The 25026-nt window shown below is 36.1% G+C and overlaps 1 pseudogene; it reads left to right on the top strand.

Moving 5' to 3' along the window:
- The window catches only part of LOC110130123 (ribonuclease P protein subunit p38-like), a 72348-nt pseudogene extending 61042 nt beyond the window's left edge, over positions 1–11306 (top strand).
- Positions 11307–25026: the final 13720 nt, after the last annotated feature.

The following is a 25026-nucleotide window of genomic DNA, read 5'->3' as shown; positions in this document are numbered from 1 at the left end:
ACTGCAGGTGGTGATTGCAGCCATGAAATTAAAAGACACTTACTCCTTGGAAGGAAAGTTATGACCAACCTAGACAGCATATTAAAAAACAGAGACATTACTTTGTCAACAAAGGTACGTCTAGTCAAGGCTGTGGTTTTTCCAGTGGTCATGTGTGGATGTGAGAAGTGAAGTGAAGTGAAGTCACTCAGTCGTGTCCGACTCTTTGCGATCCCATGGACTGTAGCCTACCAGGCTCCTTATCCATGGGATTTTCCAGGCAAGAGTACTGAAGTGGGTTGCCATTTCCTTCTCCCGACCCAGGAATCAAACCCAGGTCTCCCGAATTGTAGGCAGACACTTTACCATCTGAGCCACCAAGTTGGACTATAAAGAAAGCTGAGAGCCGAAGAATTGATGTTTTTGAACTGTGGGGTTGGAGAAGACTCTTGAGAGTCCCTTGGACTGCAAGGAGATCCAACCAGTCCATCCTAAAGGAGATCAGTCCTGGGTGTTCATTGGAAGGACTGATGCTGAAGCTGAAACTCCAATACTTTGGCCACCTGATGTGAGGAGCTGACTCATTTGTAAAGACCCTGATGCTGGGAAAGATTGAAGGCGGGAGGAGAAGGGGATGACAGAGGATGAGATGGTTGGATGGCATCACTGATTCAATGGACATGAGTTTGGGTAAACTCCAGGAGTTGGTGATGGACAGGCAGGCCTGGAGTGCTGTGATTCATGGGGTTGCAAAGAGTCGGACACGACTGAAACACTGAACTGAACTGAATGTTATCCACATTCTCTCTTGTAAAAAATCCATTGTCTGTTGATCACTCCCATCAGCCCCTGCCATTGTCTACACCTGTGTGTAGTCATCTTCTCTTTTTCTTTTTTAACAACTTTAATTAGGAATAACAGACATACAATAAAATGCTTATGTTTAAAGTTTAAAATTGATAAGATTTGATATATGTATATACTTATGAAACTATTATCAAAATCAAGATAATAAGCAATCACCCCCAAAATTTCTTTAGGTCTCTTTGTAACCCCTCTCTCTGCACCTCCCCGGCCCCTCTATCCTGGAAAATCTTTTATTTACTCTACATCACTGTAGGTGAATTTGCATTTTATAGAATTTAATACAAGTGAAATCATATATTATATAGTTTTTTAGTCTTGCTTCTTTTACACAGTATGATTATTTTGATATCCATCAAGACTGCTAAGTGGCTCAATAATTCACTGCTTTTTATTACTGAGTACTATTCCATTGTATGTCAAATTCTATAATTTGTTATCCATTGATCTGTTGTTGGAAATATGGATTGTTTCTAGTTTAGGATTATTAAAAATAACATTCATGAACAAGTATAAACATATGCTTTTATTTACATTGAGTAAATAGCTAAGAATGAAATAACTATGGTATTTTTTAATTAAAAAAACTGAAGTATTGTTTCTCAAAGCAGTTGTGTTATTTTACATTTGTGCCAACCATGTATGAGAGTTTTAGTTGTTATACATTGTCAACACTTCAACATCTTATCTATACTTTAATTTTTGACTTTCTAATATATGTGCAGATTTATCTCATTGCTCTAATTTCTGTTTCTCCAGTGACAAATGATGTTGAACATCTTTTCACATGTGTGTTCCAATCTATATATATCCTTTGATAAAGTGTTCAAATTTTTTGCTTTTTTAACATGGTTGTTGCTTGTCTTATTATTGACCTTTGAGAGTTCTATATATGTTCTAGATAAAGGTTCTTACTAGATGAATGATTTACAAATATTTTCTCCCCATGTGTGACTTTTCAACTTCTCATCAGTGTTGTTCAAAGACCCAAAGTTCTTAATTTTAATGATATTCCATTTATCAGTTATTTCTTTGATACAAAAGAAACCTGTACCCAACACAGGATCAAAAAATTTTATCTCATTTTCTTCAAGTGAATTTATGATCTTTGATGTTACATTTAGCTTTATGCATCATTTGAGTTTATTTCTGTATATTAAGAAAGATACATATTTTATATAGAGAGAAAGAGAAAGAAATTGGTGAAGGAGATTAAGAGGTACAAACTTAAAATTGCAAAATAAATGAATTACAGCTATAAAATGTATAATGTGGGGAATACAGCCAATAATTTTGTTATATCTTTGTACAGTGATGGATGGCAAATAGACTAATATGGTGACCATTTTTAAATATATAACAATATGTTTTATAACAAGAACTAACATAGTGTAGGTCAATTATACTTCAAAGGCAAACAAACTTAGAAAAAATGAGATCAGATTTGTAGCTAGCAGAGATGGGTTGTGGTGAAGCACAGTAGGAGGATGGCAGTCAAAGCGTACAAGCTTCCAGTTATAAATAAGCACAACAATGTACTGCACAAGATGATAAATATAATCAGCAGTGTTATAAATTATATATGAAAGTCATTGAGAGTAAATCCTTAATGTTCTTATCACAAAGAAAAAACATGTTCTATTTCTTTACTTTTGTATCTCTATGAGATGCTAGATGTTCACTAAACCTATTTTGATAATCATTTTGTGATGTATGTAGTCAAATCTATATGTTGTATATGTTAAATTCATATAGTCCTGTGGATCAGTTTTATCTCAATAAACCTTGAAGGAAGGAAAAAGAAAAGATCCCGAGTCTAGTGAAGGAACTTACAGATAAACATTAACTAAGTACTTAAAGAAATCAATATGGTATCTGTGAGAATATTCCTTTAGCATTAGTATGCATCAGCAAATTCTTACTTAACCCCAGTACTCGAATAATATGTATCAAAGCTTGTTTTCTTTATAAATGGATATCCAATTATTCCTGTACAGTATAAGAATTATATTCTTTCTTTGTGAAATTGACTTTATACCTTTGATGAACATCAGTTAACTATTTACATGTATGTCTATTTCTGTAATTGGGATTCTATTTCATCAATTTGCTTATCCTCAAACCATCACCATACTATATTGCCTACTATAACTTATAATAAGTCCTAAAGTCATATCCCTAGTCATTTAAGTTTAATCTTTTTTCAAGTTGTTTTGTCTGTTCTAGACAAAACTTCAAATTTGTACAAAACTTCAAATTTGTACAAAACTTCAAATTACACTGCCAGTTTCTATGACAGAAAATCTGCTATAATTTTGACTGAAACTGCATTAAATCTATAGCTCAGTTTTGGGAGAACTGGCATCTTAACATTAGTGTGTGATCCAGTTTGTAAACAGGCATATATCTTCATTCATTTAGATTTTCTTAGAAATCTTTTATCAGTTTTGTTATATTGACTGTACACAGGCCTTATACATGTTTTTAGATTTGCCCTTAGGTATTTTATATTTTCCTGGAGAAGGAAGTGGCAACCCACTCCAGTATTCTTACCTGGAGAATCCCATGGACAGAGAAGCCTGGCAGGTTATAGTCCTTGGGCTTGCAAAGAGTCGGACATGACTTAGTGACTAAACACCACCACCATTTTGTATTTTAGTGCCATTATATATTGCTTTTGCTTACATTGCAATTTTCAATTAATCTTGCTAACATATAGAATAAAATTAGTTTTCATATATTTATCTGATATTCTGCACCATGCTTAACTCAGTAGTTCCAGTTTTTATTTTCCAACCTATATGCTTTTCATTTAGTTTTCTTACCTTACTTCACTATCTAGAACCTTCCACACAAGGCTGAATAAAAGCAATGAGATGGAACTGTGTTTCTCTCTTGCTTATCTTAGGGGCAATATAATCAGTTTTTTTTCATTAAGTGTAAGTTTAGCTGTAGATTTTCCATAGAAGCCATTCATCAGGTTGAGAAAGTTCTCTTCTATTTCAACCAAGCTGAAAGTTTTTAGTCAGGACTAGATTTGGATATTGCCATATGCTTTTTCTACATCTATTGTAATAATTATGTGTTTTTTTTCTTTTTTCTACTGTGTTAATACTGTTAACTCTACTGATTGATTTCCAAACTCTAAAACTTTTCATTCTTTGGTTAAAACCCAGGTGGTCAGTATATTATACAGTTAAAAGTATTGTCAGATATAATTTGCTATCATTTTGTTAAAATTTTTTTGCACCTATTCACAAGGTATATGTTTGCTATTTTTTATTTGTGTATTATCTTGATCTGGTTTTAGGATCATAGTAACACTAGCTTCATAGAATGAGTTGGGAAATATTTCATCCTGTGTATTTTTCTCAATGAAATAGAGTAGCATAAATATTACTTTCCTCTTTACTATTAGAATTCACTGCTTTTCTAGAAATAAACTTTAGCTGCAAAAATTTCTGTAATGATTTTAACTGTAACTAAATATTTAAAAATAAACCTATGACATTTGGGTTACCTGTTTTTGTCTTGAATAAACATTTTGATTTGTGCTTTTCATATTATTTGCTTAATACAAATTCTCAAATTTGCTGACATAAATTTTTCATAATATCACCTTCTTATCTTTTTAATAATTGTAACATCTGTAGTATTATCAGCTTTCTCATTCTTAATATGAGCAGTTGGTTTCTTTTCAGTATCTTTTTTTTCTTTTCTTAATTATCCTGACTAGACACATCACAAGCAACTTTTTGTTTCATATTTTCTTAAATTTTGTATGATGTTCGTACTTCCTAATACACTTATTAGGAAAGCTTACTTATTATCTCCTATATTTTGAGTTTAAATAGGCAGCATCTAGTTGAGTTTGTCTATTTGTCCCTATAGTGTGGTTATGATATTCAATTGAAATGCAATTAGGTCCTTTTGATTCAGTGTTCTTTCAGTTTTTGAGTTACTTTTTCCCTTTCCCATTTATATTAATTTATATTTAAAATTTGTAGAAATTTAAAACTAAGCTTAACATTAATAGCTTTAAATATGAATGGCCTATATATTGAACTAAAATTAGAGCTTTCAAATGTCAAAATTATATAAGAGCATACAGTCAAGAAAGTGTTATTCTCTCTCTCTTATAACTTTTACTTCATTCTTTGCTCAAGGTTTCCCATCACCTTGCCTTTTCAAACTACTGTGAAAGTTCAATTCATAAATCAAAACATGATGGTTTTGACTCAAATGAACTTGAGGAAAATACAACAGTTGTTTACTAATTATTAATTTGACTCCCGCTCTTTTCACTCTTCTCTGAGCTTAACTCAGTTAGAGTACTTTTATTTGTTATCCAAGCAGCTGTGAACATAAAGACAAGGACTACTGTTTGGCACCACTTGAAACACACTCATTATAAAGGATTACTAATTAACTGAAGAATGAGAAGAGATTCAATAATAATAATCAAATTATGGATATAAAATAGGGTTTGCCTTTTTTTTAATTTTGTGTGCATGCTCAATCACTCAGTCATGTCTGACTCTTTTGCAACCCCATGGGTTGTAGTGGACCAGGCTCCTCCGTCCGTGGAATTTCCCAGGCCATAATACTGGAGTGGGTTGCCATTTCCTCCTCAGGAAATTTTTCCAACACAGGGACAGAACCCGTGTCTTCTGCGTCTCTTACGTTGCCAGGTGTATTCCTTACCACCGAGCCACCTGGGAAGCCCATTTCTTATTTCAACTACCCATTTCCTTAACAACTCTTTCTCCTTTCTTCTATTTCACTCCTAAGTGAGCCAGGATGCTGGCGCATATATAACAAACTTGCTCAATACTTTTTCCATCTCAAAATCTTACTTCAATCAATTCCTTTTCCAAGTTATGCCATATTTTAATTTCACATTCATTTGTCTCACTTCTCAGATCTCACTTTAACATACCAAGACTTGTTCATTTCATATTTCTAGGAATCACCATTGCAGTAAATTGACAGTTCTGTGGTTAATTAACATCTAACCTGTTATTGAATCATTTTAATTGTTGCAGTTAAAGCAGAAAATTGGGACGATCCCCTGGGGGTATGGCAACCCACTCCAGTATTCTTGTCTGGAGAATCCCATGGACAGAGGAACCTGATGGGATATAGTCCTTAGGGTCACAAAGATTCAGACATGACTGAAGTGACTTACCACACAGAATTAATAACCAATATCTGGCTTTAAATCATATTTGACAAGCTCTCATTTTCTTAGGTTAACACTTATTAAGCCCTCTCTCCTACATTTTACTCCTTTATTCAGTTAGGGAATGATTGTTATAGATATCTTATGTAAGCAGAACAGCAAGTAAAGTGTTACACTAAAATGTGAGTTGAACCTTTGTTGTTCTTGCTCAGTCGGTCAGCTGTGTCCAATTTTTTGTGACCTCATGGACTGCAGCACACCAGGCTTACCTGTCCTTCACTACCTCCTGGAGTTTGCTCAAACTCATGTCCATTTAGTGGATGATGCCATATTTGACCAAAAAACAAACACAATGAAACAAACAAGGAATAAAATGTTCATATGTAAATGTTCTTCCTGTGATTTTTAAAATTTTGTTGTTATTATTGCTTGGTTTTTTTAGTGTGTGTTTTTAATATTGCCAATATGGTATGAAAGAGAAAGTTGTACTTAAGTTCTACTTAATAGGAGTTCCTCTTTAGCACTCTTATCTTAAGCATGAAGATGGAGTTTAGTCCTGCAAAGAGACCAGATGGTGGCCTATCCTGCAGCATTAGCTCACGGTCTGAGGAGGATGATAACATGTGGTAGAGTCAGCAAAGAGATGGATTCCAAATCCTCAGCAGAGCTCTGAAAGACGGTAATAATACCTTGGCAAGGAAAAATCAGTACACGTGATGTTTGCAGCAGTTTCAAGCTCAGATTGATTCCACCCTTTTTCTTCACCTGCATTTCCAGCTTTGTTTCATGGTGGTTATTGTTGCAGATCTGAGATGAATGGACAGAGAATCCTTTTATTGGGCTGTGAATGTCTGAGGGTCCACCTGGCCCTCTCTACAGCAAACTTCTAGGTCCAAGCAGATTGAATTTGATTATTGTCTCAGGACCCTTGAAAGGCAAGAGCAGAAAAGTTTGATCAAAGTTAGGAAAAATGACAGGGAAGTTAATCATTTGGTAGTTTGGGTGGTTCAAGAAGTTTGGAAAGATTAGAAGTATTAGGCAACTTGGAAACTTTTGAATAGGTAGTGTTACAACAACTGAAAACATTTAATACTTCTGATAATTTGTGGAACTTGATTGCCTGAGGGTTGGTGTTGTTTGAAGATAGAACAATTTAATTGCTATTTTGAGGAATATGTCCATAATAAATTATGGTTAGTTTAGAAGTACTTGATTAAAAATCCATCACATGGAAATGGCTTCTGAGAGGTCTCCCATTCCATTCTTCCCATGGAGTCACTGTCATTTTCATGGTGAACTGAGCTGGGTGAACCAGGTCCTGGCCTGGAGAGCATGCTAAATGCTCTCACTAAAATAGAGTAAAAATTTACTAAACTAACATTCTGTGCACATCCAACCCGATTACATCTTATCTGGCTGAAAAAAAGAATAGTCTTGTGTGTTATTTGTTGTTGTTGTTCAGTTCCTAAGTTGGGTCCAACTACCTGTGACCCAAAGGACTATAGCACGCCAGGCTTCCCTGTCTTTCAGTATCTCCCTGAGTTTGCTCAAACCCATATCCACTGAGTCGGTGATGTTATCCAATTATCTCATCCCCTGTCACTCCCTTCTCCTGCCATCAGTCGTTTCCAGCATCAGGGTCTTTCCCAATGAGTTGGCTCTTCGCTTAAGGTGGCCAAAGCATTGGAGCTTCAGCATCAGTTCTTCCAATGAATATTCAGGGTGGATTTCCTTTAGGAGTGACTGCTTCAGCACTCAGCCTTCTTTAGGGTGCATCCATACATGACTACTGGAAGAACTACAGCTTTGACTAGACAGATGTTTGTCAGCAAAATTATGTCTCTGCTTTTTAATACACTGTCTAGGTTTGTCAGAGCTTTTCTTCCAAGGAGCAAGCATCTTTTAATTTCATGGCTGCAGTTACTGTCCAGTGATTTTGGAGCCCAAGAAAATAAAATCCGTCACTGGATCCATTTTTTTCCATCTATTTGCCATGAAGTAATAGGACTGGATGCCGTGCTTTTTGAATATTGAGTTTGAAGCCAGCTGTTTCAGTCTCCTCTTCCACATTCATCAAGAGGATCTTTAGTTCCTCTTCACTTTCTACCATTAGGATGGTGTCATCTGCATATCTGAGGTTGTTGATATTTCTCCCAGCAATCTTGATTCCAGCTCGGGCTTCATCCAGCCCAGCATTTTGCATGATGTACTCTGCATAGACGTTAAATAAGCAGAGTGACAATATACAGACTCGATGTACTCCTTTCCCAATTTTGAACCAGACTTGGGAAGTGTGTTATTTACTAGATATTTATTTAGAAACTTTTATGGCCTGGGAAGCATATTGGGTTAAATAAAATAAGAGAGTGATTTAAAGATAACACTGAAACATTTTCTGCTGCACCCTAAATGTGTTTTTATTATCCAATTTAAATTTTTAAGAACATTTATCTCCATGGGCAATCTAAGCTAGTTTCCTTTTAAATACAGAATAAAGTGTAATTCCCCCACCTCCTCCCTTCCCACACTTTTTAAATTCATTCTTTCTCTCTTTTACTTGCAACAAATAACAAATGCATACCATAAGCTAAGCACCATGCTAACTCCAGGGATCTGGATGTGAAAGAAACAAATGAGATGACCATCTGCACGGCATTGAGACCCCCAACAAAGGGCACAGAGGAATAATCAATTTAAACATGTAACACATGTTACACATGTTAACATGTGACAACTGCCTTGAGAAAATGCCAGTACTAAGGAAGCACTTATGAGGAACAACTGGCTTTTTTGTCCTTCAAGGAAAGTTTCCCAGGGCAAGAGCATCTGACACTGAAGGCTATATGAGAGTTAGGCTAATAGTGTGGATTGTGAGAAGAGTGTGTCAAGCAGAATATAGGTGATGATCAAAAGAAAGTGACGAGTTAGAGGAAGTCAAAGTAGTTTAGGATGGTCAGAGTAAAGACTTGGAGTGTTAGACCTAAGATAGCAAAGTGAGATGAGGAAAGCTGATCTGATTCTTCTTAAAATGTAGGTTTTTCTTCTAAGAGTGGTGAAGTCCATTGGCAAACCATAAATTGGTGCATGACAGGATAAGATTTGGACTTAAAAATAATTTCTCAAGAGATAGTATAGAGAATAAATGTAAAGAGAAGAAAGCCTAGAAGGCAAGAAACTAGAAGGGTGTTAGCTGATCCAGGCAAGAGATGGACTATAGAGCTGATTTCCAGAGTAAAAAGTGTAGCACTCAAGAAAGAGGTCAGAGTGAAGTAAATGATTACAATTTATTCATTCATTTATTTTTATAAATATTCACTGCATATCTACTATGTCTAATTCTTGGTACTTGAGTATTAGGTGCTGGAGTTACAGGATAGAACAAAAGAGACAAAAGTCTTGTCTTCATGGGATTTATAATCCAGTTGAAGAGACAATTGCAGAAAAGTAAGTAAAATATATAGTCAATCAGAGGATCATAAGTGGTGAGAAGAAAAATAAAGCAGGAAAGAGATAGCAGAGGGCTGGTAAGGACGTGAAATTTTAAATGAGATAGTCAAAGAAGTACTCAGTGATATTGGAGCAAAGATCTGCAGAAAACAAGGAAGCAAACCATGTAGATGTTGGGAAGGAGAGATCCTGAATGAGGAGAAGAAGGGGAAGAAAAACAAAAGATATTTTAAAGTAAATCACCGACTCAATGGACATGAGTTTGAGTAAACTCCAGGAGTTGGTGATGGACAGAGAGGCCTGGTGTCCTGCAGTCCATGGGACAGCAAAGAGTCAGACACGACTGAGCCACTGAACTGATAATTGAACTGAACTGATACAAAGACTATTCTAAAAATAAACGTTTAGCTAGAACTCTTTCTCCACTGACTGGGAGGGCCTTCACCAGAGCCCTCCCCTCTCCCCTCTTAAATTCAGGGTTTTTAAGAGATCAGGCCTCACTCTTTTGTGATATCCTGGGCCAACTTTCCCGCTTGGAAGTGTCCCAGTGCAGAAGAACAATAAAGAATCCTCCTGGAATTCAGGAGCCACAGAAGACGTGGGTTCTATCCCAGGGTCAGGAAGAGCCCCTGGCAACCCACTCCAGTAAACTTGCCTGGACAATTCCATGGACAGAGGAGCCTGGCGGTCTACAATCCAAAGGGTCACAAAGAGTCAGATGCGAGTGAGGCGACTTAGCACGCAGGATGCAGAAGAATGAAAAGTGTTCTCTGAGTGGTTTTGCACCTTCCCTCTTCCCCACCCCAAGGCAAGGACTCTGTGCTCGCACATCGATAGACTGTTCTGGAGCCTCTTTGACACTTCCAGTCTTGGCAAAGGACTCTTCCTGGCTGGAGTCCACAAAGACCTTTCTCTGCCACCTTTCTAACTGTGCCACACCTCTGCTTTGAATGTGACAGCTGCTCCTGACGATGGAGCTGATGCCCAAAGCACAGAATTGATTTTCAGAATGGCTGCAGCCCCCTAGTGCCAAGGAGGGGCTCCAGGCCGAAGAAGAGGACTTTACCTGAGAAGGCAAGGCTGAATAACCCAGCGCAGCATCGGCTGGGGTGCCCTGGCCAGGGAGGATATGAATTTCATACTGCAGACCCTGAAAGACAGAATTAAATCCTCCAGCTTCAGAAGGTTGTGGACAGGAAGAGAAGGAAAAAGCAGCCACCTTTGGAAAAATAAAGTGGAAACAAGATTAGCATGGATGTGAACACTGGTGAGGAGCAGAAGGTGGAAAAGACAGGAGGTGACCTTCAGGCGTCAGGATGGACTCCCGCCGACGTCAGGAAGCATTGACGCCATCGGCATCCACGAGGTCAGCAGAGCGCCGGAAGGGAACCAGCTGCTCTCGGCCTTGGTGTGTCTGTCGGCCAAGCTAGACGTCATCACAGCACACGTGACGCCGCTGAGCCATCAGCGGAAGTGCCACCATCTGCCGGATGCCCCAGCCCAGCCAGAGGCTCGCACCCGCCCTGGCTTAAAATGAGTCTTGAGCTGAAAATACGTCCTGGCCTTGGAATTCAAAAGGAACACCAATGCCTTTAGGAAGCATCTGAGGGCCATCACGCCCAGAGACCCCCAGTCTAAATGTGCCGTGACCCGGAGAGAACCTGGAGACAGAATCTTTGGAAAGCCTAAGACAAAGAGATTTTGGACACTTCCACTGAAGAATTTTCTAAACCAGAAAGAAAGCTCACTGAGGGTCAGCAAGCTGTAATGTTACACCCCTGAAAAGAAACTGATTCCAAAGCCCAATAAGATAAGGAAACCACTCAAAAGTTAAAAACAACAACAACAAAAAACAGCTTCAAAATAATCTTGGATAAATCTGTCACTTCATACAGTTGTAAAATGACACTTCATAAAGAAGTCTTGGGGCTGCCTGGGTGGCACAGTGGTGAAGAATCTGGCTGCGATGCAGGAGACACAGGTTCAATCCCTAGGTGGGGAAGATCCCCAGGAGTAGGAAATGGCAAACCATTCTGGTATTCTTGCCTGGGAAATACAATGAACAGAGGAGTCTGGTTGGCCACAGTCCATGGGGTTGCAGAGTCGGACACAGCTGAGCAGCTGACACTGGTGAACATGATTGACAGTAGTATGGAATAGGGCTTGTTCAGGAGCTAATGGCTTTTATAGATGTGTTTACCCCAACTCTGAATGTTTGGGTCATTATGATCTGGAAATAAAGGGTAACTGATCATACTTTATATTTTGGGGCTCCAAAATCACTGCAGATGGTGATTGCAGCCATGAAATTAAAAGACACTTACTCCTTGGAAGGAAAGTTATGACCAACCAAAATAGCATATTAAAAAGTAGAGGCATTGCTTTGCCAACAAAGGCCCATCTAGTCAAGGCTATGATTTTTCCAGTGGTCATGTATAGATGTGAGTGTTGGACTGTGAAGAAAGCTGAGCACCAAGAATTGATGCTCTTGAACTGTGGGGTTGGAAAAGACTCTTGAGAGTCCCTTGGACTGCAAGGAGATCCAACCAGTCCATCCTAAAGGAGATCCATCCTGGGTGTTCATTGAAAGGACTGATGCTGGGACTGATGCTGAAGCTGAAACTCCAATACTTTGGCCACCTCATGTGAAGAATTGGCTCATTGGAAAAGACCCTGATGCTGGGAGGGATTGGGGGCAGGAGGAGAATGGGATGACAGAGGATGAGATGGCTGGATGGCATCACTGATTCAACGGACATGAGTTTGAGTAAACTCCTGGAGTTGGTGATGAACAGGGAGGCCTGGCATGCTGCGATTCATGGGGTCGCAAGGAGTCAGACATGACTGAGCAACTGAACTGAACTGAACTGAATCTGCCTTTTAGATTTATCTATCCTCTTTCCTAATTTCTTTCCTTAAAAAAAGTTACTGGCATGCACAACTTCAATGCAAGTCTGCTTCTTATGAAAGAGAGGGAAGACATATTACAAAAGCCCTTTGGTTGTCAGAATCTTTCATTGCCCAATTTCACATTTATAAGAATTTTCTAGATGGTTAAGGAAGTTAGCACCATGCTCAGTCTTTCCCTGATAATGTAGAGGAGGGGAAGGGTGGCAAGACTGTTATAGACCAGGCCAAGGTTAGGATTTAGATGTAACTTGGATGAGCCTCTTTGTGTGAGGTTGGTGGAAAATAGAAGCAATGTCATTTTTGAAAATCATTTGCTCTGGAAAACTCATCTTGACAGCTATAGATAGGGTCATGTGGCCTTCACAAGTTTCTGTACCATCTTTGTCATAGTATTTATCACTCTGAGTTGAAATTACTTCTTGTCAGCATTTCAGACTAGACTGTAGATTTGTTAAAGATATAGATCAGGTCAATTTCATCACTAAGTCATATGTCAGACACAACACTTAGCACACAATAGGTATACATTTAATACACATAAGTATACATAGAAGTATACATTTAATTCATAAATGAGGGCATAGACCAATTTAACAGCCATATTTCCCTGCTAAGATTGACTAAAACCTACCAACTATTTTTTTCACATCAACTACTAATACACAACTACTCAGCTCTGTATATTCATTGGAAGGACTGATGCTAAAGCTGAAACTCCTATACTTTGGTCACCTGATGCAAACAACCCACTCACTGTAAAAGACCCTGAGGCGGGAAAGATTGAGGGCAGGAGGAGAAGGGGATGACACAGAATGAGGTGGTTAAATGGCATCACCGACTCAATCGAGATGAGTTTGAACAGATTCCGGAGATGGTAAAGGACAGGGAAGCCTAGTGTGCTGCAGTCCATGGGGCTGCAGAGTCGGACACGACTGAGAGTGAAATACAATGACAGCTGCTACTAGTACACAGCCACGTCTCTTCACCATATTCTTGGGCAACCAATTTTTAATGGAAGCTGTAAATTTTAACAGCTTGTAATAAATTTTAATAGCATTTTATAAATGCTATTACATTAATCTCTTACATAGCTTTGTTATGTTGAAATCAGCCCACTATGTAACTAACCCCAAATATGTAGAATTGTCCAGTGGGAAGGTAGACATGTTGAGATTTTTGTCCTATCATTTTAAAGCATACTCACTCTTCTCTGGACAAACAAAGGTAACATTATTGTCAGTACTTTTCTAAATCAGAGTGAATCTTTATTTTAGAAATGCTAAAATAATGCATGCTTGCAAGACCTTGAGCCTTCCATAGGACAGTATGAATCTGACTCAATTGCTATGGCTGACAAGACAATGTGATGGCCAGATGAAGACTATACTTGCCATAACTCAACAAAGCAGTCACAAAAAGGCTAACAACCCTATCTCTGGATCATGGATATTAACAGTTCCAATATTTATTAAATGGCTAATACTCTTTTTAAAACTGCTACATATTTTGATGTGAATTTTCCTTGATATCTTGCTATAAGAAAACAGTTTAGTTGGATTGATAAGGTAAGTTTCATTTTTCCTTTTTCTAGGTTTATTTCACTAAACTATATACAATAGAAAAAATAGATGCCACCTACTAGTAGTGACAGTTTGTAAGCTTATTGCCTCATTCTGAAGCATCTCATTCAAAATTTATACATCAATGAATCAGGGTGCCTCAATTAAAAACAAAATGAAGTCAAATGTAATAAAATAAATAACAGCAAAAAGAATGAATCTAGAAAAGGTATAATCCCCTATTTTAAAGTACAAAAATTTTAGCATGATCTTTAAGTGAAAAGCATCCATATATCAGCTCCAGAGAGAGCTTAAATAGCTCATAGTTCAGAAACCACTTCATGTGCAATTAGAACAAAATGTTTGGTTCTCTTTACCTGTGTTTTACAATAATATGCTCTAAGAAAAAGAATGATACTCTGTGAAGTCCAGAGAAGAGATGCATCTACTTCTGTGGGAGCTATTCGGAAAACGGATACTGCTGTAAAAATACAAACCATATTACAGGAGGGGAAAACAAATCTGAGTAAATAACTGACACATTTTTAATTGGAGAAAAATACATAGCATATGAGTTTTTAAAACAAATCAGTCAAATTATGTCTAAACTTATCACTTCATAAATGAATTTATTTTCTTAGAATAAAGTATTTTTTGGACAAAGTATTTGTTGCATATTAAGTAAATTGTATAATCCTTATAAGGCTAAGAATTGCATTACTTCTCTGTTTATATCATAACAAATTTAGTGTTTTGCTTTGTATACAATAGGTATTTGAATAGTATAATCAGTTAATTTATTATAAACTGTTGGAATCATCAAGGAAATACTGCTATCCACCGAGAGGCACTTACCAGAATTGTTGGAAAGTAATTTTGAGGAAAAATTGTAGAAAGGGGACAGTGTTCTTGAAAATCAAAATTTATAAATTGAGATCAAGTAGCACATCTATTGAAGGATTAAAGTAAAAATCAAATAAAAATTGGAATTTGTTAACTGCTTTAACTGTTAATAATCCATAGTGTCCTCCAACTAACTTTTTTTTTTTTATGTTTTTCAATTGCTTCTTGGCACTAAATCAACATGTATGTCAAAATAACAATATTTGAAAAAAATTTTTCTTTGCAGAAATTGAAAATTAATAAAACTCTTTAAAAAAAAATGATAGAGAAATCAATAAAGGGAAGACCCAGCTGAGAAATGTTGTAAAGTCTGTGAAATACTTGTAAAGACAATCCTGTGATCCTTTTGGAAATATTTGTCTAAGTATGTCATTTCGGGACAGCTCCCTGCCACATATGTAAGTTTTGTTGGAAACTGTTCATTTCTGCACTGTCAGGATGGGATCATTTTGTACAGTTTACAACGTGGACAGGCCCTGAGGGGCGGGAAAGCCCAATTTTTCACTTGCTGGTTTTGCTTGGCTAATCCTAGCTTAGCGCTGACTGCAATAAAACTTGGGTTGTCCCAACAGATTCTGAAACAAACAAAAATCATATTTAAAAATATAATTTAATAGCAGAATGAGATTCTACACAAAGATTCTGCTTTCCAAGGTGCATGCACACCATCTCAATTCAAGACAATAGACTTCAAGGACTCTTCCACTGACTTTTAAATTCCATAAAACACTGAGAGATTTTTCTTTTTTATTCTTTTTTCACTAATACAACAGAAAAAATTCACCTTTGACTACATCTTCAGTTGATATATTATTTTTAAAAAACACTTTTTTATCTAATCTCTGGGATTGTCTTTAAAATAATTTTCTGAGACATGAAAGAAAATTGGAATCATTACCAATCATTATCATTTTTGATGCAATGTTACACAATTTGACTTGTTTAATACTACTTTTTCACCAGAAATCACAGCAAATTGTTTGTGGTGGTTAAAAAAAATTAAGTCTACTCTTAGTGAATTCATCAATGGAAACAGTGAAAATAATGTTTCAAACAAATATGCAATTAAGAGAAAAAAAAGAACTAAGTATAGCTACTCCAAAGTTTTCATTGAAGACAAAAACACTCATTTAAATGTAATGGTTCTAAAGATTGACAGCATTCAGGGCTACTAAATTGAACTTATTGTTAATATATGGGGATCAAAAGAATGGATCCTGGAATCAAATTTCCTGGGTCTGAATCTTGGATCTGGGTTCACTAACCTTGTGATCTTTGGGAAGTCATTTTACTCATTTGCAATACAAGTATAGCATTCATCGTGCTCATAGGGTTGTAAATAAATTATATATATACTGTGTATGTTATATTTTTACATATTGTATTAAACATGTATAAAAATAAATGCATGTAAATAAAACAAAATAATGCTGCTGCTGCTGTTAAGTCACTTCAGTCATGTCCGACCCTGTGTGATCCCATAGATGGCAGCCCACCAGACTCCCCTGTCCCTGGGATTCTTCAGGCAAGAATACTGGAGTGGGTTGCCATTTCCTTCTCCAATGCATGCATGCATGCTAAGTCGCTTCAGTTGTGTCCAACTCTGTGCGACCCTATGGACAGCAGCCCACCAGGCTCCTCCGTCCACAGGATTCTCTAGGCAAGAATACTGGAGTGGGTTGCCATTTCCTTCTCCAGAATAATGCTGGTATATTCTAAACACTAAATAAAAATTGCTACCACTACTACTACTATTATTATTACAGGCTTTGTTTATTGTTTTAATCATAGACAATCATCCACAATTATTTTTTCACAAAAATAACCTTCATACCAACTAAATCGAAACATGAAAACCTACTTCATAATTCATTTATTAAGCTGGAATTTACTGAGCACCTTATATGCCAGGCGGGCTACAGTCCATGGGGTTGCAAAAAGTTGGACATGACTGAGTGACTAACAGTTTCACTTACATGCCAGGAACTGCATCAAGCATTAGATATTTAATATTTTTCAGATTCCATTTTGAGATGATTAAAACTCTCTGCATTAACATTCTTTAGGATGTGCTCAGTTGCTTCAATCATGTCCAATATTTTGCAACCCCACGGACCATAGCCCACCAGGCTCCTCTGTCCCTGAGATTATCGAGGCAATACTGAAGTGGGTTGCCATCTCCCACTCCAGGCTTCCCAACCCAGGGATCACACCTGCATCTCCTGCATTGCAGGCAGATTCTTTACCTGCTGAGCCACCAGGGAAGCCCCAACATTCTTTAAGGTTAAGGATTTAAATGACACAATCAAAAATAATTTCTGAGGATATTTTAATTGTGGGAGGCACTCTTCCTCTTCCTGAACCCCATTCCTTGCCTTTGTCAAGGCAAACTAACATTTACAAGCCAAGCATTTTCTTATAAGCTTTAAAAAGAATTCTCTTCTGGCTGGTGATTCAAAATAAATAATTCAAATAAGATATTGTTTGGAAAAATGTTAATAAACTTGCCCTGGCAAACTATTTGAGTTTTCTTGCATTACTTTCATTTGGCAGGAATTTTATTTGGGGACTAAAAAAAATAAGAAATGAAGAAAAATGTCTTGAATTTACAGAAGGATATTTTTATTCTAAAGTAATGATTATCTTATAAAACCACGATTCCAAGTTGAGAATTAGGAAGCCTTTCATTTAAATTTGAATTATATAAATTACACTGGAAAAATAACAAAATCATCAGAAAGCTTAGGATCATTGGTATCGGACTGAATTCTCAGCATCTCATCAGTCAACAGATTCTCACTGAGTGCTTGTTCTTGGAGACTACTTACAAGGTGCCAGAGAAACAATGACTTACCAGAACCCAGTCCTTTCCCCAAGGAGCTTTCATTCTTGCAGAAAATGCGAAATAATAATTATGAGTAATCTAAGAAATTATCATAAGTAAATAGCTACCAGAAAATGAGTCACTTTGGCAAGTGGCCAATCAATATGGCCCATATTTTGGCATTGTTTTTCAATAGCTTAAAATCCTGTGTCTTAAGATTTCTTTATCCCAAACTCTTGATGCCCACTTTCCCTAAGCTCTAAACTTTTGAGAAGAGGAAATGAGAAGTGTTCTCTTCACCTTCTTTAGCCAAGGAGAAGAAAATTTAGTTGTACCAATGTAATGCTGGAAAAAAAACAGCTAGAAAGAGAGCTAACTAACATTATGGTCGGTACACATGGGTACCCAAGGTGCCTGTCATCACTGCTGTTGCTTCTTCTGGTTCACCCTTTCTTCTTATTAACTGCTAGGAAGGACTTTGCTAACTAGTAAGGCTGCAATCATTAGCAATTTGGTGAGATTCCAAAATACACAACCCCTAGAAATTTTCCTGGATTCCTTGCTTGGAGAAACACTGCAAGCAACTTACGGCACACAAATCAGAAAGGTTGGCCTGGAAAACCATTTATGTAATTTCTCTGCTTTTGTTTTGGGGAATCTTCCAAATGAACTGTCTAGAGAATCAGATATAATTTTGAGCAGGGGATGGTAACGTGGCTTCAACAATGATTTTAGTTTTCTTGTAATTTTGCACTCGACATCATTTTTTCCAGTGGTGTGTCATGCTGTCCCAGTTGACCGTCTAGCCATATTTTGTTCTGGTGTTTGCTGTAGCAAAAAGTGCAGATATAAAGTTACCTTCTTCAACTTGATGTTAATTTCAGTGAAATATCTCAAGATGCATCATCTCCCCTTTTCCTCCACTAAATCTATATGATCTCGGAGTCCATCCTTTTTTGATTATATTTCAAATAGGAAATAGTAACTAATATTTTGAAATAATTCAAGAGCCTTATTTTAGCTCTGGATTTCTTCTTAATCAGTTAGTCATCACAGCTAATAATTAGCAAATGTATTTATTTCTTATTTCTTCCCTTCCTCACCACAAAATGTGTTGTGTACATCACTTCAAATTGGGAGATGAGGAGGGTCAGTGAATTTTTACACAACCCTTTGCAGTTTGATCACATCATGCCTCCAACTATTAACCTTTAACTGTTGGCCTCCCATTGCCAGTCACACCCTAACTGATATTTTAGGAGTGACTGTTTCAGCTCACACCAGGCAGCAATCAAGAGTGATACAACCCTGATGCTGAATCTCGGTCAATGAGGCTGCTCACTTTGCAGTTGACCTTGCTAACAACCAAAAACTGGATTGCGATTCCTACACAAAGGGGTACTCTTGATAATACTATTATCTGACTTCTATATATTCCTAGAGCATACGCAACTAAACTGACTGGCATTTGCATACATCTCCAAGGAATTTAAGTCAATAAAGCAAGCATTCAACATTTGTCTTACATTATGTGTGAGGTGCCTGAATTTGTGAAAGAGAAGGGAAATTTCAGTCTTTTCATGACTTGATTATTTTACTTTTTTTTTCTTTTGAAAATTTTGACTGCAAGAAATTGAGTCAAAGGAAGTGAAGCAGTTCAAAAGCGTGAGAACTCATCTTGAGAGTATTTCATTCTCATGATACTCATTTATATGCCATTTAAAATTTTTTTATCCCCAAAATAAAAGATGAAAACTGCGATCATTTCTAGCTCAGTTGTTTAATTTTTTATTAAATTAACCTTTCATTCTTTCTTATATTCCTCGGTAAATTACTTACATTTCTTTCCATTAAAAAATTATTGTTATTATTTTTAATGCTCTTACTTGTGATACTTGTGGGAAACACAGAGTTCAACTGCTTTCAATTGGTTTGCTAACTAGTCCTTTTGTTTACTTTTTTTAATTTTGGAAATAAATTAATAACATCTGTAAGTTTTAAAAACCCATTATCCAAAGACTTCCTATGCTGGAAAGAGTGACCTTCCTTTTTTCAGGTTTATGGAAATACTGAAAGTAATTAACTTATTAAAAATTGCATCAGTTCTGAAGAATACAAAGAAATAGATTACTTCACATGCATTTTGTTGGATTAAGTGTTTCATATTGTAACCCGTGTGACACTTAACATTTACTAACTGCATATTGTATGTAAGACCCAGTAATCATTACTGTTGGGTATAAAATGATGAATGAGCCTAAATATTGCCCTGGAGTAGCTTTCAGTCTAGCAAGAAAGATAAGACACTGCAAAAGAAACCAAGAGCCATGAGAAGGGTAAGGAAGATTAGAAGAGGAGGAGAAAGATCTCAACAGGGAGGATTAAAGAGATTTCCTAAATCAAAGATCTTGAGTTGAGTGTTAAAAGTTGAATTGGAGTCGAGCACATAGAGATGAGGAAGGCTCATTTTAGCCAGAAAGGTAGCATAAGCAAAGGCACCAATACAAAGAAATATGTTAGGTATTGGAAAAAGAGAGCCTTCGATTTGTTAAGTTAGTGTCTGAATCGGAATGAATTGCACATCAGAAATTATCTAAAAGAGTTGTTGGGGTGGGGTTGGTCAATGGAGTCAGTAACTGGACATGAAAGAATAGAAATAAAGTAACATGAAGCTACTCAGTATGATCATCCAAATATTAACACTTTGAATAATCAGGATGGCATAATTTTTATATGGAAACTTTCTACTTGGAGTGGCTTACTTTCATTAGTCAGATGTTTTGACTTAATTATTTCATGAAATGTAGCTAACATCTGTAAAATGGTGAAGAGCAGAGGTGGATTCCTGGTATGGGTCCTGTAATTTTAAGAAATGCCCATATTATTAAACTCTAACTTCCCCCCACACTTTTATTTATTTATTTTCAATAAGTTTAAAATCTTGAGGGGTGCAGCATGACATAGATTCTGTGTCCAGTGGCTTGAGCAGAAGGTTGCTTCAGAATTTGGCACTCACCATGCCACTGTTTCCATGAACACAAGTGGAAGGACTTTCCCCCAGATTCTTTTGGTTTTGGTTGGTTTGCCACCAGGAGTCACTGTGTTCTTTGCTTTGTACACAAAAGAGCAATTCTTGCTCAAACAGAATTCAGTTTTATTTCAGGGATTATTATCTTCAATTTTTAGAAGAGCTGTGTGGTGCTCTGTCTGGCTCTGGAGATCCTACTTAAGCCAGGAGAAATGGTCTTGGACTACAGCCTTGCAGACATATCTGCATTTTAGAAAGTTTATTCCCAGCAGGCCTTCACAGGTCCCAAGATGGTGGAAAGAGAATGCCTAATATTTTAAACTGTTCCATACCAATCCATTCCTTTTTTTTTTTTTACATTTATTACCTATTACCTATGATTGACACAGGATGGAGTTTACTGCTGTGCATGATTTTTAAAAAGGGGGATGGAAGTAAAAAATAAGAATAGCATATGAACAGGAATAAAATAAATAAATGTATATACACACATATATATATATATACATATAAAGCAAAACTATTAAAATGGACATTGTCACATGAAAGCCAAGACTCTAAAGGGCAACACTTCAATCTTTTGGGACAAAAGGAGCCTATATACCATAGCTTTCTTCTACCAAGAATCTAATATTGAATTATTTCATAGACCAATAAAAAGTCTCAATATAGAGCTTCTTTAAACATGACTTAATGTACAGACAAAAATGCAGTCTTCAGATAATCAAGCAGAATATGTTTGACATGAACATTAATGCTGACCTGAAGAAAGGTTAGCTGTGCAGAGTAACAGTCATAATTTACACCCAGGAAAGCCACCTTTACTTCCATTTATTTGGGGACAGAGAAGCAGATGGCTCTAAATTTCTTTGTCCTAAGAAACTATTTGGATTAAAAAACCCTAAATATAGCCCCCCATGGAATATCTGAATATAAAAATATTGAGAGGAATTAAAATTACTCTATTTGAAGCATGTAAATCCAATAAGTTTGGCTTTGACCTATCTCAATCTCCTATCAGAAGACCGTAGTTTGGGCCTTCTTTTTATCTTCAGACAAAATTGGCTTCATTTGAAAAGCTATTGCAGCTGTGTTGGATACTGCTGAAAATTCCTAAGTATGACTCAGATGACAAATTCTATTTGATAGAGAGTCTAGTGGGATTTGCAGAGTGGAGCTTCAATCCTGAAAACAATTAAGACCCAACAGAGAACTTCTGAACTCCTATGAGATGTTGCATCCCAGAACCTTTAAGACAAAATTTGTATCTTATAAATTACAACAGAATTTATAAAATAATCACACTGTTTTGAGATGAGTCAGTATGCTAGGTAATGTGATTGATTCTAATTTTCTATAAGTTTTCAAACATAATTATAAAATTAAGATGGTAAATATCACTAAAGCATAAGTATATAAAAACTTCATTCCAGGTGGAAATAACTACAATATTTCATAAACTTGCACAATTCAAACACATATATTAAGGCAGTTTCCATGAAATTTTACTTGCTCAAATTTTTGTCAAACTTTAAAAACTTATGTGAATATATTTTAAAATATATGCTCATGTATATATACATGTACGCTTACACACAAACCACACGCATAGAAACACAAATACATATGCAAATTCTCTTGAATGCCCTAAGATTAAACTCCATCATTCAGTGTAAATTAATAAGGATTAACTCAAAACATTTACAATTATAGCAACACCAGAAATTAAAGACTAGTGATGAGTCAAAATCAGAATATTCCTTTTTTAATCAGTCATTAACTCTACAACAGTATCCTTTCTCTTCTTTCCATCTTTTTACAATCCCTCATTAAAAAAAAAATGTATTCACCAAGTTCCTAAATTGCATAAAAATACTGTTACCACATCAGTGACTAATTCAAGTGGAAAACATGGTGAAAAAAATTTGGAAAGTGTGCTATTTAATTCCCATTCCAATTCCAATGAGTAATTTTGAGGGTCATGTAACCTCTTTGAACTTTCTGTTCAATCTTGGGGTAATTTTCAACTGAAAAAATGCAAGGAGAGAAATGCAGGACCTCAGGCTTAACAGCAAAGGATATAAAAAAAAAAATAGATAAGAACAGAGATACTAGTGTTTCCAAAATGAGCACATTTCATTTTATAAAACATCAAGGAAATGTACCAAAGTAAAATTTCTGTGTTAAAGAGAAGTGGTTATCAACACAGTTCTATAGGAACAAAAATAAAGGGACAATTAACTCTACTTCAGAGAATAAGAAGACATTAAAGGGTCTTGAAGAATTGATCATGGTAATCATTCAAAAATTTGCCTGTTACGTCCCATTACCAATCTCATAGCCTCAATCTTAGATAAATCTATGGCTAGATATGCCCAAGTCCTTCACTATAGCATGACATTTGCAATCACATTTTGGCTCTTCTATATGCATATTAGTCTTTGTTTAAATTATTTTTAAAGGAACACATCTCTCCAAACATGATTTCACCACTGACCCACTTTTCTAGGAGTAGCAAAGAGAATATATGTTGTATTTTACAACTGTATTCTAAGTTATCATATTTTAGACTGCAATTCTGCTATGGATTCAGTATATTTTTAGGTAAATCTTCCCACAGATAAATTTTAAGTATATTATAGTGGTTTGAAAGCATATAGAAAATGTCCATTAAAAATGCATCTCTTATGCTTAAAGAAGAAAATCACATATGAAGCAATACAAGTGAGAGAGACAGAGAGATTTTCATGTGTTTTTCATGATGGAGGTAATTGATTTTCTTACTGCCCTTATAGAGAGCACTGCTGACATTCACTGGTCTACTGAGTTCATCACAGCTGTGCTTATACGTCTCTCCCAAGCTCCGTTTGCAACTGAAAAAGATTTGAATTTTTGCTTGATAATCTGCCACACCCTGGCTTTGTCTCATCTTTCTAGTCACTCTTTTTTGTTAAAGGAGAACCAGATTAATCAGCGCTTTAGTTGGTGTGGGTGTTTAGATTTGTGTTAAACTTTAGATGCAAGCCAGAGAGCAAAATGACATGTTCTGTTTGAGCTGGCTAATATCAGAGAAATCAGGGATGTATAGAAAGAAATGTGTGTCTAGGTTACTGTGAGGACATCAGCTGTTAGATTGCACAGTAGAATTCACTAGTGTGTGTATTTCACCCAGTCGTGATAGCAACTGAGATCCACATCCATCTAGATACCATATTATAAAACATTTTGACTTGAAGAAGAAAAATAGGATTGGGGCATAGACTACAAAGGATCCTTGTGCAGGACCTCAACATGCTCAAGGTAGTGAAGAATGCTAAATCAGAAAATTTGGAGTATGAGATTTATCTCTGGATCTCTCATGGATATCTTAAAACACAATTTGTGTGTGTGTGTGTAAAATATCAACTAACTTTTCTAATGAGCACATTGATCATGGATTTTTCTTATAGGTATAAAAATTTTATTTGAATAGATATCAAATTGAGAATTTTAAGACAAAAATTACAGTAGAAATCGTATATGTAATGCCTGAAATAAGACATAAAAAGCATTATTTTAAAACTAACATATCCAATTTTCCATATTAGAAAACAATTATAATTACAATGAAGAAATGTAATGCATTTCAAGTTTTATTGATCATTTAAAATAATAAGATAATGTGTACAGATAATGAATTTTTTCATACAAATGTCAAAGAGATCAGAAGAAAAATTAACCATGCTTCAGAATTGGTTTGAACACAAGGGTTTTTTTTTTTTTTAATATAAAATAAAGATGATTGAGAGAGAGAAAGATAGATATAACAGCCTTTTCCCCTAACATGTCCTCTATGATCCAAGAGCAAAGCTTGTTTTCATGACTGGTCAATCATTACCCTTTTATTTTTTCATTTAAGTAGCAAATCTCTGGTTTAAAATCAGAAGATGTACAAGAGATTGGTCCAACTGGTTTTCTTTTCCTGTCACCAGATGATGTCATCTATATTGGAACATCTGTGTGCTTTTTGTAACTGGGCCTATAGGGAGGCCTGTGTACTACTGTCCTCACTTACAGCATGGATGAAACCTGGGATTCTACAGATAACATGTGAATCGAGTAAAAACTGAGTAACATGAATTGGCAGAAAGAGAAAGAAGAAGATGAAAACAAGTTTAATGGAGAAAATTTTGAACTAGGCATTAGAGGAGTTACTTCCAAGAATTGCTGTGAGGTGAGGAAAATTTTATGTGCACATACATGCATGGAGATGGCATGGTTAAGTTGACATGGCAAAAATAAAATAAATGCAGATGATCATGATTACAATTGAGTAGCTCATCCAGAATAT

The sequence above is a fragment of the Odocoileus virginianus genome, chromosome 13 (assembly GCF_023699985.2).
Source record: "Odocoileus virginianus isolate 20LAN1187 ecotype Illinois chromosome 13, Ovbor_1.2, whole genome shotgun sequence".
Classification (NCBI taxonomy): domain Eukaryota; kingdom Metazoa; phylum Chordata; class Mammalia; order Artiodactyla; family Cervidae; genus Odocoileus; species Odocoileus virginianus.
This window is presented reverse-complemented; position numbering and strand designations above follow the sequence as displayed.